We start from the raw sequence: 16218 nt of genomic DNA, 5'->3' as shown, positions 1-16218 counted from the left end.
TTAGCAGAGACTGTTTTTTTTCTGACCAGAACCTATAGGTTTTTTTGTGAACCGACCATCCGACAGAGGGACCTGTAGGACTCCTGGTCACAGCTAAAAACCTTTCTGTAGTCGAGGCTCCCATATTACTACTCAGATCTGTATTCCTCGCATTTAACGTACAGTATACAGTCGGTGAAATGTTTCTGCTGGCTCCGAGATGTGCACATAACAGATAAACTACAATACACAATTTACAAACTGCACAAGAAATACAAATCTATACATTAGAAATATAAGATGGATGGATTATGTACATGCTATAATAATTATTGAGTTGTTGATAGTCAATATCAATGTCATTTTATTTATATAGCATCATTCATACAAATCAATGTAGCACATAGTGCTTTACATAAAAGGAGAGGGATAAAAACATAAATCATACAAACACAGTGAGAACAGATTTAAAAGATAGTCGTCAAGGTTATACATGATCACTCTGCAACACAAATTACCTTCACAAAGTTAATGGACAACCAGATTACTGGACCAGGTTGCATGTGTAGGCTACAAATGATTGCTCTATAAATATATCCTCATGACAACATCATCTTGACATTGGACCCAGTCAACCAAATAAAGAAGATCCAGAGAGTCCGCAGTGAGATGGACACAGCGGCCATACACATACTGTGTACACCATCTACTGTACACAGCCATATATACAGCCACCAAGGTGTGACATCGCTGTTCTCATCACAAGCCAACAGGGGTTAGACTGGATGTGCTTGACTGTTGAGTGTGTCTTACAAGCCAACAGCAGGTGATAGTATAATTTCAGGACTTCAAGGCTCTTATATTAGCTACATGGCAAATGACACACATGAACTTCAGCTGTCGCCAGTGGCATGTGTTCTCTGCATTTGACCCATCCAAGCTGTCCTCCTCCAGGGGCAGCCAGGAGCAGTGGGCAGGCCTCATCAGTGGCGGCCGGGGACCAAGTCCGAATGCTCAGTCTAAGTCCTGGTCAGGGACCGTACTGGAGAGCAATCTGTTCTTCTGCATGTTTTCTTTATATTGGGGTTCTTGGGAGGAAACACGGGGATAACATGCAAGAGAGATACCCAACCCGAGTACATCAGCATCCCAAGCGGGAATCGAACCCATGTCCTTCTTGCTGTGATGAGACTGCAAAGCCCCGTGCCTCTGTGCTAACCACTATACGTATAGATATAAGTATACATTTGGGGGCATTACTTGGAGAGATGTTGAATGGGGCCAGAGAGAATGCTGGTCAGCGGTTGGCTATTTTTGAGATGGACCAGGGTCTGGTCAGCCTTTGACTAGGTCGTCTGTGGGAGTGTGTGGCCTATATGATGTTGAACGACGTCGAACACTTTCTTCGGTGAGCATATGCACATCTTACTTGGTTCTGGGTTGACTTGAAACTAAAAATGATTATAGAACCCGCTTTCTGCTAATTTTATTCCTTGAATAGTGACAACGTTTCAACCCCATGTGGGTCTTCAGGTCAGTAGGCCTACAGCGAACGACCTGGAACACCCTCTGAGCCCAGGGATTAGGTTTATGCTGGGACACGGGGACAGTTGGTGCTCCTCCCTGAGATAGTGGATAGATTAATGGATCATAATAAAGGGTGATCTGCTGGGGTGTGGGCTGTAATAAACACCCAGAATCGAATCATAAAAGAAGGAACGTTACAAACGTTATGAGTTCACATTCTATCCAGAGCTAGCCTACTGCTGTGCACTGGGAGGCGACGTGGAGCCAGAATCCCACAGACATGGCTCTACTTCTGTGAGGCCTCCTTCTTTATATGTCCCTTGAGCGGTACTAAGGTAAGTCAGCAATACCACGTCATGCTCGATAATTAATTTGCTCATCGAGATCTTATCGTATCAGTTAAGAATATGAACATGATATCTTTAGCATCGATAACCTAAGAATGATATAGCTTGTGGATAAGTTCTTCATTTTTTTCACGAGAATTTGTTCTGTTAGAGCAATAAGTACAGCAAAAAAAGGCACAATCCAGGGACTAATTACAGCAGTTGCACAGAATATGCTAAATATACACAAAAGAATATACAACAAAGTCTGGGAGAGGTAATGTAAAAGGAGGATGTTGTGGTCAGAGCAGGCCATATACTGTAGGCTCGGGGTGGGTGTCGTTCTCTGGGTCTGGGAGGATATTGGTTAACCCCTACCACAACATAACATCTGGATATGTCGTGGACGATGGTATGCAAGGGCCCTGCTTTAATTTCTCGAAAAATTCATTTGCTGCTTTGTTGCACCTTGTGTCCCAGACGGCCAACAGAGAGCGCCAGAGAGTAAGTCGATGAATAATGATGGTCTTAACCAGATCTGACACAAAGAACACACGCACACTCACACATCCACTTCTGAAATGTCACTTTATAGATACAGAAAGAGCTCTGCTGCAGAGTGCTAGGGGTGAACCAATGCTTTGTGGCAGCCAGCTGTCCTTTTTTTTTTTTTTTTTTTTTAATAACATTTGGGATAAATTATCTGACCTGGCATGTTCTGCTACTCCCATGTCATAAGAAGAATGCATTTGTGCCGTTTTCCAACCCTCCCTTCCACTGATGTCTGTCAAGAAAAGTGTTGTTAAAAGGCTATTAGTCATCCTAGTATTAACACTCCACTCCCGGTTTAGGGTGACGCCGGGTTCGATCTCAACTCCTCTGTCTCGCCAACGCACATAACCTCCTACTTTAGCCAGCTTTTTGGAATCACATTGGAAGACATGTTTCAAGCCACTGTTTCATGTCTTGATCCAGATGGCCATGAGCATCTGAATTTAAGAGGCAACTCATCTGTTTAGACTATTAACATGTAAGGAACAACACGAATAAAAATAGAATGACTGGTCTCAGTTTTGCTTCCTTTTTAGTACAAAATGTAATAATCATACCACTTTATTACAGGAACACAACACCCTCCCCTTAGAGCCATGGCCCATGGTGACTACATCTCCCACAATGCACTCATTTCCTTGCCTAAGCACGGTATCCTTATCTCTCCCAGCCGACACATGACCTTATGTGAGATCATCTGTTTTTCCTGCTCCTGTGTGGGTGTGTGTGTGCGTGTGTGTGTGCTTGTGTGTGTGTCTGTGTGTGCACGCGTGTGTAGGTGTGTGTGTGTGCATGCTTGAGTGTTTGTGCTCATGTGTGTGTGCGTGAGCCGTGCCATACAGTGCAGTGAGTGAGCCAGACGTGTTGTTCCTGCTGATAGCTGCTAGTGAGTCAGTCAGTCAGTCCGTCCCAGACCAGCCATTGTTAGGTGTTTGCTGATGTCAATGCGGATCTGTGGGGCATTTTCTGTTGCTGCGCCCAGCACAATGCACAATGGCCGCTGGCTGCTGACACCACCACAAAATGTCTTTATTTAGCAAAACGACACGGAGCATGCTCGGACATATGTGTTTGAGCAGAACAACAAGAGAGAGGGAGAGAGAGAGAGAGAGAGAGAGAGAGAGGGAGAGAGAGGGGGGGGATGTGAGGGTGGCGGGAGGGGGCCTGCAGGACAGAGATAGAAGGGATGGGAGAGGATTTGAGCTAAATGATGGCATTAGCATTTCCTGTACGAAACAGGGATTTTCCACCCCTGAGAACCTCTTGTTTTTGAGAAGCCAGACGAGGGTTGTAGCTGTGATTAGCACTTAGCTGGGACAGAATCTGAAGGAGGCCACACACAGCCATACAGGGGGTGTTAATGATAGGGATGGCTGAAGCCTGGAAGAATAAGTGTTGTCAAGACGAGGCTGTGAAGAGAGAGGTTGGGGGGGGTGAGAGGGAGGGAGGGAGTGAGAGAGAGGGACAGGGAGAGGGAGAGAGATAGAGATCAATGTGTTAGAGATAAACTTTGAGAGGAGAGTTCCCTACATTACCACTAGCATGAATAATTCATCTCCTCCAGTCCTTTTGTGTCTTTTGATCCTCTCCTTTTCTCTTCTCTCCTCTCTTCTCTCCTCTCCTCTCTCCTTTTCCTCACACCTCCTCTCTTTTCCTCTTCCTTCTTCAGCATTTTGCTGGCTATTCTACTGTAGCTGGCATGTCTCTAACAGGTTTATTCTACTGTAGCTGGCATGTCTCTAACAGGTTTATTCTACTGTAGCTGGCATGTCTCTAACAGGTTTATTCTACTGTAGCTGGCATGTCTCTAACAAGTTTATTCTACTGTAGCTGGTACGTCTGTAACAGGTTTATTCTACTGAAGCTATAACAGGTTTATTCTACTGTAGCTATAACAGGTTTATTCTACTGTAGCAATAAACTCTTTATTTACTGTAGCTGGTACGTTTCTAACAGGTTTATTCTACTGTTCTGTAGCTATAACAGGTCTATTCTACTGTGGCTGGTACATCTACAGGTTTATTCTACTGTAGCTGGCATGTCACTGACAAGTTTATTCTACTGTAACATGTCAGGTTTATTTACTGTAGGTGGTATTTCTGTGACAGCTCTATTCTACTATACCTTGACAAGTGTATTCTAGCTCTGTCTGTAGAACAGTCTAGAGCAGAGGAGTGTGTTTGGTGGGTGTGTCTGTGTGCATGGGTGTGTGTGTGTGTGTGTGTGTGTGTGTTCGCACGCAAGGGTGAGTATGGAAATGTGTGTGTGCATGTGTGTCTGTGTGTGTGGTGCTGCATTTATACTGCTTTTACGTCAACCGCCTAGACAGGCAACTTACAGCTGGGGCTGGAGGAGCAGAGCACTGTGGGAAACGTATGCTCCTGAAGAGCCCTCCACCGTAGGACTCAGAGGAGGGGAGAGACTCAAAGACTGGGGGCTTTGTTGATGAGTCGTTCCTTTTAGTAATGGCTCCTCTGACAAGCTAATGAGATGCATGGTGAAGGGTGTGTTTGTCTGGGTGGGTTTTTTTGTCGACATAAAGAGAGAACGCTAGATTGGGAACAGACCGTGGCTCCAAGTTCGAAATCCACTGCAACAGTGTTTACTCCACGTATCACTTTGTTATTGTATTTTGCACTGTCCTGTCTTGTTCTTGCACTGTGTTTAGTGTCAGGCACCAAAAGACCAAGGTAAATTGCTCAGTTCAAATTCCTCAAGTCTACTTGGCAGAATAAAATCTGGTTCCGATTCTGATTCCAGTCAACCATGTTGTTAACCTGTTGACACAGCTTGTCAGGCTGGAGACCTCCAGCGGACCGGGGCGGCTGTGGCTCAGGAGGCAGAGCGGGTCGTCCAATGATCGTAGGGTCGGCGGTTCGAATCCCAGCTCCTCCTGTCCACATGTCGAAGTGCCCTTGGGCAAGACACTGAACCCCAAATCACTCCCAATGAGCAGGCTAGCACCTTGCACGGCAGCTGCTGCCATTGGTGTGTGTGTGTGTGTGTATGTATGTGTGAATGGGTGAATGAGAGGCCATTGTAAAGTGTTTTGGATAAAAGCGCTATAGTAAGTGCTGTCCATTTACCATTACCAAATGGTTAATGGTATCCCATTTGACCTTCTGGTACCCTGAACACACCTGACCCTGAACACACCTGACCCTGAACACACCCGACCTATTATGGTCTGGCCTATCTGATTGGAATGATGGGAATGGGTGTTTTCTGAGTTGAGTCAGAGTCTGCTGATGTGCTCATCACTCTGCCTAGTCACTCAACCTTAACTCTCTCTCTCTCTCTCTCTCTCTCTCTCTCCCTTTCTCTCTCTCATCAAGCAGAAACCGATGGGAGGGAGCTCACTGTTGACTTTGATGATGATGACCAATACAAGTTTGTATCCTGAGTCATCGCTGGTTTGTGAGTTGACAACATAACTTCACCATGAGGAAGGAGGATGGGCAGGGGGGGGGGGGGGGGGGGCACAACCTGGCCATGAACAATAGCGAGGTTCAGGCTTGTGTGTGCTTCTCACTAGAGCTCCTCCGACTGTGGGCTCTGCCGATTCTGAGACTGTCACCGGGTGTTTAACAGGCTCATTCTGACATACGCGCGCACACACACACGCACACACACACCCATTGTGACCTAGTTCCAAGTTCTATGCTTTTGGATGCGGATCTGGTAGCTTGGATAGGGTATGTCAGGTCATAAAACCCACACATTCTCTCTCTCTCTCTCTCTCTCTCTCTCTCTCTCTCTCTCTCTCTCTCTCTCTCTCTCCCCCCCCCCCCCACCCCCCCACCCACACAGACAATGTCATAGGGCTGTTAATAGTAATAACGCAAGCTATTTTCACTCACAGTATGACTCACAACATGACTCAAACCAGTCAGTGTTGTTGACCCATCTCACTGTGGACACACAGAGAGCAGTATTGTCTTTACAGAGAAGCCTGGTGATGGGACGGCGCTGTTGTCTTATTGGGCGGTCAAATCTATGGCGGTCTTTGTGCTGCGCGTCCCTGTGCAGTGCGTTTACTCTGCCAGTGTGTCTGGTCCAGACAACAAAAGCAGACTTAATAAAGCGGCGCTGAGCGACGATGGAGGACGAGGCGACTCACTCGGTGAAACGAGGCTTCGGCATGAAAAGCTGCGCTCATTCATCCACGACGGCCTTTCAACCAGGGGCAGGGTGTGTGTGTGTGTGTGTGTGTGTGTATGGGTGTGTGTGTGTGTGTGGTGTGTGTGTAAGTGAGTGAGAGAGAGAGAGAGAGAGAGAGTCTATGTGTGTGGGGGGGGGGGTTGTGTAAATGAGAGAGAGAGAGAGTGTGTGTGTGTGTGTGTGTGTGTGTGTGTGTGTGTGTGTGTGTGTGTGTGTGTGTGTGTGTGTGTGTGTGTGTGTGTGTGTGTGGTGTGTGGAGAGAGAGAGGGCCTCTCAGAACATAAAAGCCTGGATGGTACATTCCTGGGCCGGTGGACAATACTGCAGAGGAATGCCAGTATTCCCGGCCAGTATTCCCATACAATATTCCTGGGACAGACAGAGAGGCAGGCCAATGAGTGCCTTTTCTGCTGTTTCTCCCTCCTCTCCCAGAAATGTGCACTTGGCCCACATCCTACTTGGACATGAATACAATGCGAAAACTAAAAAAATACAATTTCAAAACAATCACGCCATCATTGCCGCTGCTACCATACAGTATTGAACAAGGTAAGTAATGTCACTATACTTAAATGGTTGTGGGAACTGCCCCCTGTTGCCATGGCAGATGTAATAGAATGTGTTCCATGCAGTAAAGCTCTTTAGAGGGGATGTTGTCTGATTAACAGCCAGAGTCTCTCCTCCTCTCTCTGTGTTTATGGGCTTGTTCTCAATGGTGGTCCAATGACAGATTCAGCAGAGACTGTGCCCACCCGCCCACACACACACACACACACACACACACACATAGAGGCATGGTTTATCTATGCCCCACCGAGATCCTTATCCTGACCGTAAGAAGGGAGCCTTGTATAAATCATACCGACCCACGATAGCAGCTTCTCCCCCAGGGCGGGTCGGTAGACTGGGCTACAGGGCCTGGGGGGGGGGGGGGTGGGGGGTGGTGGGTGGGGGTGAGGGGGTGGGGGGTTGATAATACGGTCGATAGCTACAGCTGCTCCTGATTGGGGGTCTGAATAAGGCCAGGCTCGCTCCTCCAACGCCAGGCTGTCACCATGGAGATGTCATTCTGTGCCAAAGAAGCTCCTAGAGTAGGAAGCTGGGAGGATGAGGAACAGGGCAGGGTGCCCACAACCACTTGTAAAAACCATTTAATCAGCGCCGGAGAGAGAAGGAGAGCAGAGGAAGGTTCTTAAAGGAGTTACGGTCGTTAGACAGACAGGCAGACAGACAGACAGACAGACTGGCAGGCAGGCCGACAGACAGACATGCAGACAGACAGACTGGCAGACAGACAGACAGACAGACAGACAGACAGACAGACAGACAGACAGACAGACAGACAGACAGACAGACAGACAGGCAGGCAGGCAGACATTTTCCATGAAGTCTCCCTGTAGGTCTGTCTGCCTTGAGGCGTGGGGTGTCAAGCCTGCTTGTTCTCCCTGATAGATTATCACCGAGTTCCTGGAACAATCTGTCAGAGCAACCGAAGTTATTGACCTTGGTGACCTGCTGTGTTGCATGTCCGGCTAATAACTCCCCTCCCCCTCCTCTCCTCTCCTCTCATCTATTCTCCTCTTCAACCTACAGTATCCTCTCTTTCTCTCTTTAATTCACCTCGTCTTTCCTCTCCTCTATTCTCCTCCCCCTCTTCCTTCTGAATGGGGAGGTGAGTGGGTAGAAGCTGTGTGTGGCTGTCAGACCTCCCCCCTCCTCCTCCCCCCTCCTCCTCCTCCTCTACCTCTGTGGGGTGTGTGGGTAGGAGTTGTCTGAGGCTGTCAGACATCGAGGCGAGAGCGCTGCGCTGCTAATGAGTCTCTGGGGGTCCTTGCTCCACTCTGCTCCCACGTCTGCAGATGGCCAGGGCGGCCCAGTGAGGGAAAACAAACAAACAAGCACGTTCCACTTTCAGGCAGCCCGCCTTTCACTGCTGAAGTCGTGGGTGAACGTCTGCAGTCGTCCTTGCCTAGTCATATCTGAACAACGTTCCCTTCCTCCGAAACCTGCCGTTCCAATACGTGCAGTTATGCCAATCTATAAAAACTAAAATGGCATCTCCCATGGAATGACCATGTTGTTCATCCCATCCTTCTCACACGGACATACAGTATGTGATGGGGTGGTGGGGCTTTATCCCGACCTGGAGTGGAAGCCTGATGTGGAGGCTAAGCCACCTGCCATCTTGCCACAGTTCTGAGCCACTTGTCCCCAGCGTTGAAGATCCGCAGGTTGGGGGCGTGGCCGAGGAGGTGAGTCTGCGGGAGCTGGCTCTCGAAGCCGCTTCAACCTCCGCCTTGCCCCTGTCCCAGCATCCCAGAGAATCTGTTTTTAGGATGACACCGGAGTGGGTGTCATTTCAAGGGAGGGTCTGTTACGTGTAGTGTTGTTTTCTTGTGTGTCCAGGTGAAGCAAATATTCCTTGGTTGATGAGTGAGTGCAGGCACCTGTGTGTGGAGTGGGGGGCTGGGCTACATATACTGTATATATTAGCTTTATTTATTTGACCAGGCTTGTTAATTAAGAACAGATTGTTATCATCAGTGATGGCCTGTCCATTTAAAAAAATATATATGGGATTTTCCACCACTACCTACGCATCTGCAAGCTGGTCACAGTGGTACGGCATCTCTCCTGTATGAACACACTGGTGTGTCCTCAGACTGTCCTCTCTACTGAAGTTCTTCCCACACTGGTCACAGTGGTACGGCTTCTCTCCTGTATGAACATGTTGGTGTCTCTTTGATTCGACCGACTGAGTGTTCTTCCCACACTGGTACGGCTTCTCTCCTGTATGAACACGCTGGTGTGTCCTGAGATTGTCCCCTCTGGTGAAGTTCTGGCAGCAGTGGTACGGTCTTGGCTTGTCCATGTGTGTCTGTCTCCAGGTGGGAGCTGGGGTCAGGGGGGTGTTGGAGATGGTGATAGGGAGTGGTCGAGTGGACGAGGAGGAGAGATTCTCTGGTCTGATCTCCCCGCTCCTCAGCAGAGAGACATAAGCCATGTTTCCATCCACTTGTCAATCGAATTGTGTGAGGATCGCTAAAAATATGAATGTGAATAAAGCCGGTGAATGTGGGTTTCCATCTAGAGCTTTAAATCGGATAAAGCATTTATCACAAAAGACTTTTATCGAACAAGAGAAAATCCAATGAGATCGACAGTACAAAGTTTTTGTCGATTTTCATGATTTTTAATCTTATTTAACTGTTTCCATAAGGCATTTTTAATTCGATATAAATTAATTCGCATAAAACGTGTGGATGGAACATGGCTATAGAGGTTGTCATGGCTGCTCTTGATGTGCTTGTGGAGTCTGGGAGTTGTAGGAGAACGGGAGGGGAGAACACCTGAGTCTGGGACAGCTCTGACATCAATCCTGGGAGAGGGAGGGAGGGAGAGAGAGAGAAAACATTAAACACATGTAGTACAAGTTCAAATACAGAGGGATTATATGTAGCTAGTGGGGGGAAACACAACCAAACCACAACTCCAGACTGAGTAGAGGAGAGAGAAAGAGATATAAAAGAGGAAGTGAGGGAAAGAGACAGCGGAGAGACAGGAAAGGGGAGGACTGTAGAGGAGAGCTGCTTGGACAGTGGTTATTAATATGACCAGCAGCTGTTCTTTCAGCTCTAAGGAAAGAGGTGGATGAGAGGGAGATGGAGAGGTAGAAGAGAGAGGGAAAGAGAGCCGAGGAGAGCTGCCTCCAGCTAACCCTGCTCTGCGGCCATAGTGGGTTCCCTTGGCAACCACCTCCCCACAGTTAAGTGGCAGGATACCTGATTACTTTGACTGATAGAAAACTATGAAAAAAGTTGACAATGTACAGACTGAGTGGACACAGCCTGGCCATAGAAACAGGCTGTCACAGGCAGAACTGGCTACCCAGGGAGGCCAGGCTGTGTTAACTTTGCCATCAGGGAGATGTTGAGATAGAATCTCACTTCTTACTATACTGTGAGAAATATAACGATTTGAGAGAGACTTTCTTGATAAAATAAATAATATGTATCCTGAGTTTATTAATTTCCCTGATCCTCAGAAACGGTCATATTGTATCTACATGTGTATGTGGAGAGAAAAGTCAATGATATATGTTGACTGTTGTCATACATTGAGGGAAACAAGTTCTGTAGCAAACGTTTCTGAGTAACTACATCTCGGACTCCAGACTAACATTTTACACTGATGGCAGCGTTGCCACTACGTTTTTCTGTTAGTGGTCGTATCACATAATTTGGTGGAAGAAAAAAAGGATGTATAAAAATGTAAAGCGTTAGGTACAACAATGAATTTTTATTAACGTACTAATCACATACAGCTATGGTGAGGTGTGTGTGTGCGCTTGTGTCTGTATGGGTCTGCCTCTATGTGTATATCAATGAATATTTTGTTTACATATCTACTGTATGTATTTGCACATGTACATTTTTACATACCGTTATTTCACCAATATTATTTTACTATAATAGTATAATTTACAAATTTTTACCTAGCTCAGACGAGGTCCTGGGGAGAAGGTTATGTTTTCGGTGCTGTGTTCGTTCGTTCGTTTGTTAGTTGTATTACTCAAGTACCACACCGATTTTCTTGCAACTCGGTGGTAACCTATTGAGCGATTGCAAGCGCTGCAGTTTTGGAGAAGTTTGTGACATGGATGGTGGAGGTGATGGTTGATGCTACAACGTTAGCTGTGCTAATTGACAGATATGCTCAACCACCCTAAATTTAATCTCAGTAGCCCTAGAGAATAAAATATATATATTTTCAGAAATAATTTTTAGCCCTCTAACGATTTTGCAAACTTGTCTGTTAGAGACAGAGGACAAACAATTAAAGGTTAAAATGGCTTTATTTAAACAGGTTTAATATCCAGATTTATAAAGTCATGATGTATGAGAAGCAGTCTCTGGTCTGAAGGAGCTTGAGAGACACTGTGGGCAGAGCAAGGAGCCAGCTCGCCCACCACTCCACACAGGTGCCCACAATTAGTCATCGATCGAGGAGCACCTGGAATACAAAGACAGGACATGTCACACATTCACAAGCAAAACAAGAACACACTGTACTTAACACTGTGTGTGTGTGTGTGTGTGTGTGTGTGTGTGTGTGTGTGTGTGTGTGTGTGTGTGTGTACTGACGGTGAACTCAGTGTCTGACACTGAGGAGAAGTGAAAACCACAACAGGAAACACTGTTACCAGATAACCCAGCCTCTTCCTGTCTCTGGTGATACTATCTCTGCCTCAGGGACCACAGACACACACACACACACGCACACACACACACACTTACAGTATATACACAGAACAGCACAGATATTACACTTTACTGGCACATCTGAATTTCTTATATTTATGATAAAAAGTACATTAGCATCTAAACATACATTATGTTTAGAGAACTGTGCTGTACGTTTCCATTTTCACAGATCTTCTCATAAATGACCTCAGCTACCACCATGCAAATCTTTACAATAACCAGATTACCATCCAGCTGTTACCTTCAGGTGTTCCAGCGTGTATCCATCCGTACGTACCGTATACAGTGGGATTGTGGCACTGTTAGGGCATGAAATGAAATACATTGTATGACAACAACAATAATAACAACAACAACGGTAGTAGATTTTGGCTACAGAACACACATCTGGGATGATACTGACTGATTACAGGCCAGCCTGTCCTCATGCATCCTCCTGTCTGAGGTGTGTCTCTGTGTGGTGCTTATCTACGGTGTGTGAGACCTGGAGTCCCCCAGCCGGCCTTGAGACTCGGGGGTTAAACGTGTATAGTGTTCACGGTCAACAGTGACCCTTTTTAATTATCCGAGATCTCTATTTTGCCGTTGATGCAATATTTACAGACAGCTCTGTCTGGACCCCTCCATGGGGGGGGGGTCAATACTGAACCTGGGGGAGAGATGGAGCAAGGTCGGAAGAGGGAGGGGCAAAGAGAGGGGGGAGGAAGAGATAGAGAGAGCAAGGAGGGGTAGAGTTAGGACAAGACTGAGACAGATAGAATATGGTAGGGAGAGATGGGAGTGAGAGAGAGAGAGACGGGGATAGGGAGGTGGGGAGAAATGGAGAAAGATCTTAGAGCACACTGACAGTGTACAAACACCATGATGGTGCTTGTGGTGATGGATGAATGGAGGACCCATGTCACACCTAGAGCATGGCCGGTAATAAGACCATGCTCTCTAAGGCAGGAATTCAATCACGGGCACATAAACTTCAGGACTAAAACCTTACAGGCACAAAAACAGTTTTTCTTCCCAACTGCTGCTGCAGCTTCATCAACAAGGCCCAGGACCCCCACTGACACTGTATTAATTTGTATATTATTGTAGATTGTATTGTATATTGTATTGAATTGTATTTGCCACTTCTTTTTTTGTATTTTGCACCGTCCTGTCTTGTCCTTGCACTAAACCCATTTATGATTCGAATTTCAGATTCTAAACACATGAATACTGCATGAAGATACTCTAATCCTGATATTGGGGTTTTCACATATCCCTCCAACCGTTCTGTAAATCTGTCTGACCTCCGTTGGAGGACAACTGAACTCTAATTAAGTCCTCTCCCTACTGTAGCTCTGAGTCGGTGGTGTTGTGCCGTAGTTGTGCTGCATTGTGTGGCATCTGCTCTGTATCTGAGACCATCTCTCCGGTGTGACATTCCCCATGTCGATGTGACAGGCTGATGCTCCGGGCAGCATCGCGATGCATCTTCACACTGCTTGTTTTCGCCGTTAATTTTAGCTCTGAGATTTTCACACGCTAACAAAACCAAGATGTTGCTGACACTTCCCCAAGACTCAGTCTGTAGCTTGTGTTTACACCACAGAGTTAGACTAGCATGACCATCTAAGCGAAGGACCAAGTGGGAGAAAATATGCTATAGGGAGATTAGGGAGACTGGGCTGGATAATGTAGAAGGAGGGAAGTCCAGCTTTGTTCTTTGCCATCCACAGTGAGTGAGTTGGGTGCCTTCAATGAGGAAGACCATGACAGTTTTGTTGGCAGTATGTGCCCTCTGCATTGTAATGGATAATTATTTGTGTGTATGTTTAACTTGCTATTTGGATACCATTTTAAATAGATCTGAGATACTCAAGAGTTTTGGCCTCAGTCTGTTTTTAAAACCTAGGTAAGGGTCAGAGTATGACGAACTTCACCACATAGCTGAATATCTGTCAATACAAGATTCCATTTTACCACCCCAATTTCTCCCTCTTGGTCAGTCTCACGCTAAACAGGAAACATCTGTGCTGGTTTTAGGTGTGCCCACTGAGGACACAGCTGAGAGGTTTATGGTGATAATTGAATTTCCATAAAGGTGTAAAAACTCTCTAGAATTAGAAATAAAATGGAGAGGTGTGAGATGCAATCACACCCCTGAAAACAGAGCATCTCTCTTGATCACAAATACACACAATTCTCCCTCTGTAACATGTTTTCTTCTATGAAATGACGAGAGAGTACAAATAAAGCTGACAGTTTAAGTTTGGTAGCCTACTGTACATTTATTTCCATTTATACTTTAAGTTTGTTGAGGTCTGATTATTTAGTTCAGTACAGCATAGAGACATAAAACAAACAATAAACATCTGAAAAAAATACTTAAACAACAAATCAAGAGCATGACATGGGAACTACAAACAGCTACATTCTTCAGATACATGGGCGTTTGGCAGCCCAGTCACCCAGTGGATACCATTCACCTGACTATAAACACAGATCTTTTAATCATTATGAAGTCATCCTGTCAGGGAGTTGTCAGATTGAGGCTAACCCGGAACTGATGTGATCAATTCTCCTATTTAGGGATATGTACAGTATGACTCTACGCACTGTAGCTATTTAGTGCACATTACTAGTTATTAGAAGCCACTTGTACCCAGTGCTAACTACTAGGGTGCAGTGTCTGTTCAGTTGTTTGTAATCGGCAGTGCAGTGTGGTCTCTGCCCCAGGATAAGGATGCACACAACCCTTGTATGCAGCAGCAGAGCAGTGATGTCACAAGCTGATAGTGCGTCAGTGCCCACAATAGACCCCCCCCCCCAACATCCCTTCTGCATGCTGCCATGCTTTGCCACCGACAACCCCCCCACCCCCCTGCTTAGGTCCGCACAGCACAGCTGGGCCAGTCAGATTGAACTTGATACTGTCTGACTGAGCACACCCTGTGGCCTTTCCATCTCGCAAGGCATGAGCGCAGGAACTAAACCAACATACAGTACACGCGCATACGTACACACAAATACATGCGCACACACACAGCACATACACACACACACACACGCGCACACACACACAGACACACACACACATATATACACACACAAACAAACACACACACACAAATACACACCCACATGAGTCATCGTTCTCATTCTGTTTGAAGTAGTTGTTATCACCTGACCTACACACAGCACCGCGCCGTAATGACACGCCTATGCTGTAATGACAGAGAATTAACTTGACATGGTCTTGCATTGACGCTGATTAATACTTTTGAAATCTGCTAGGAAAATATTGTGAATTGTGGACATCATTATACAAAAATGAGCAGGCTTGTTTCTGCGTTTCAGTGTAGGGGCATACAGAGGCCTTGTAGATAGCAGTACTCCCAGTAGGTGCACATGTGTACTGGTGTGAGCAGGTTCAAAGTTTACCATGGAACTGTTACATTCAACATCTGCTCACCAAGATCTGGGTTAGGGAGGAGAGTGGAAACACACACCCCCTTCTGCATTATTGTTCTTTTACATGAGACACACAAACATATGAGTGGCTCATAGCAGATCATAGGATGACTATGTACGTACTGTACAGTATGTACCTTCTTTTTTTTACCAATACTAATGCAACTTCATGTTTGAATTTATGAAGAATAGTTAGGATACCAAGTCCCATTTAAAAGCAACAGTGCTCAATGCCAGAAGATAAATGGTAAATGGACTGCACTTAAATAGCTTTTTTCCAAAACGCTTTACAATGGTCTCTCATTCACCCATTCACATTCACACACCAAGGGTGGCAGCTGCCATGCAAGGTGCTAGCCTGCTCATTGGGAGCAATTTGGGGTTGACCAAGGACACTTCGACCTGCTCTACCTCCTGACCCACAGCCGCCCACACCACCCCTGGCATGTACCATAATGCAAGAAGATAAGATACCTTTTCAATGTCTCTGACAAGACCAGTAGTAATTCAATTAGAATCTAATAATTTGGTTCTATTATTTATGTATTTATTTATTCGTTTATTGATTTATTTATGTTTTAGAAATGATTCATTGAGATCGAAATAGTTAACTTGGGGAAAGGCATACATCACCACTGCGCGCGTGGACGATGGTTTGTCAGGGCGTGACCGCGCATGACGTGTCGGGATCTATACGCCCAGCTCAGCCGGGGGTGCACCGATTTGATGCTCAGCGTATTCGATTTCCAAGCGTTCTGGACTGCAGTGCCTCATTGGTTCACACCAAACGATCGTTCTTGCGTAAAACTTGTGTAACACAACTAATGTGTTAAAATTCAACGAAGAGAACATCTTAATTTGTGTTGTAGATTCCTGTGCAACATGATGATGCAGATTCCGCCTCACCGGTTAGACCAGCCATATGACGGGCTGTAACCCAGTGGTCACAAAACGAACAG

General features: G+C 46.0%; 1 protein-coding gene across 1 annotated transcript in view; it reads right to left on the bottom strand.

The window, feature by feature from the left end:
• Positions 1-16218, bottom strand: part of trim67 (tripartite motif containing 67) — a gene marked incomplete at both ends in the record, with an annotated part of 298614 nt that overhangs the window by 241795 nt on the left and 40601 nt on the right. The gene's annotated exons all lie outside the window — the stretch shown is intronic.

This window comes from Borostomias antarcticus (genome assembly GCF_949987555.1).
Source record: "Borostomias antarcticus genome assembly, chromosome: 19".
NCBI lineage: Eukaryota > Metazoa > Chordata > Actinopteri > Stomiiformes > Stomiidae > Borostomias > Borostomias antarcticus.
The sequence above is the reverse complement of the archived record's forward strand: the minus strand, read 5'-3'. Positions and strand labels throughout refer to the sequence as shown.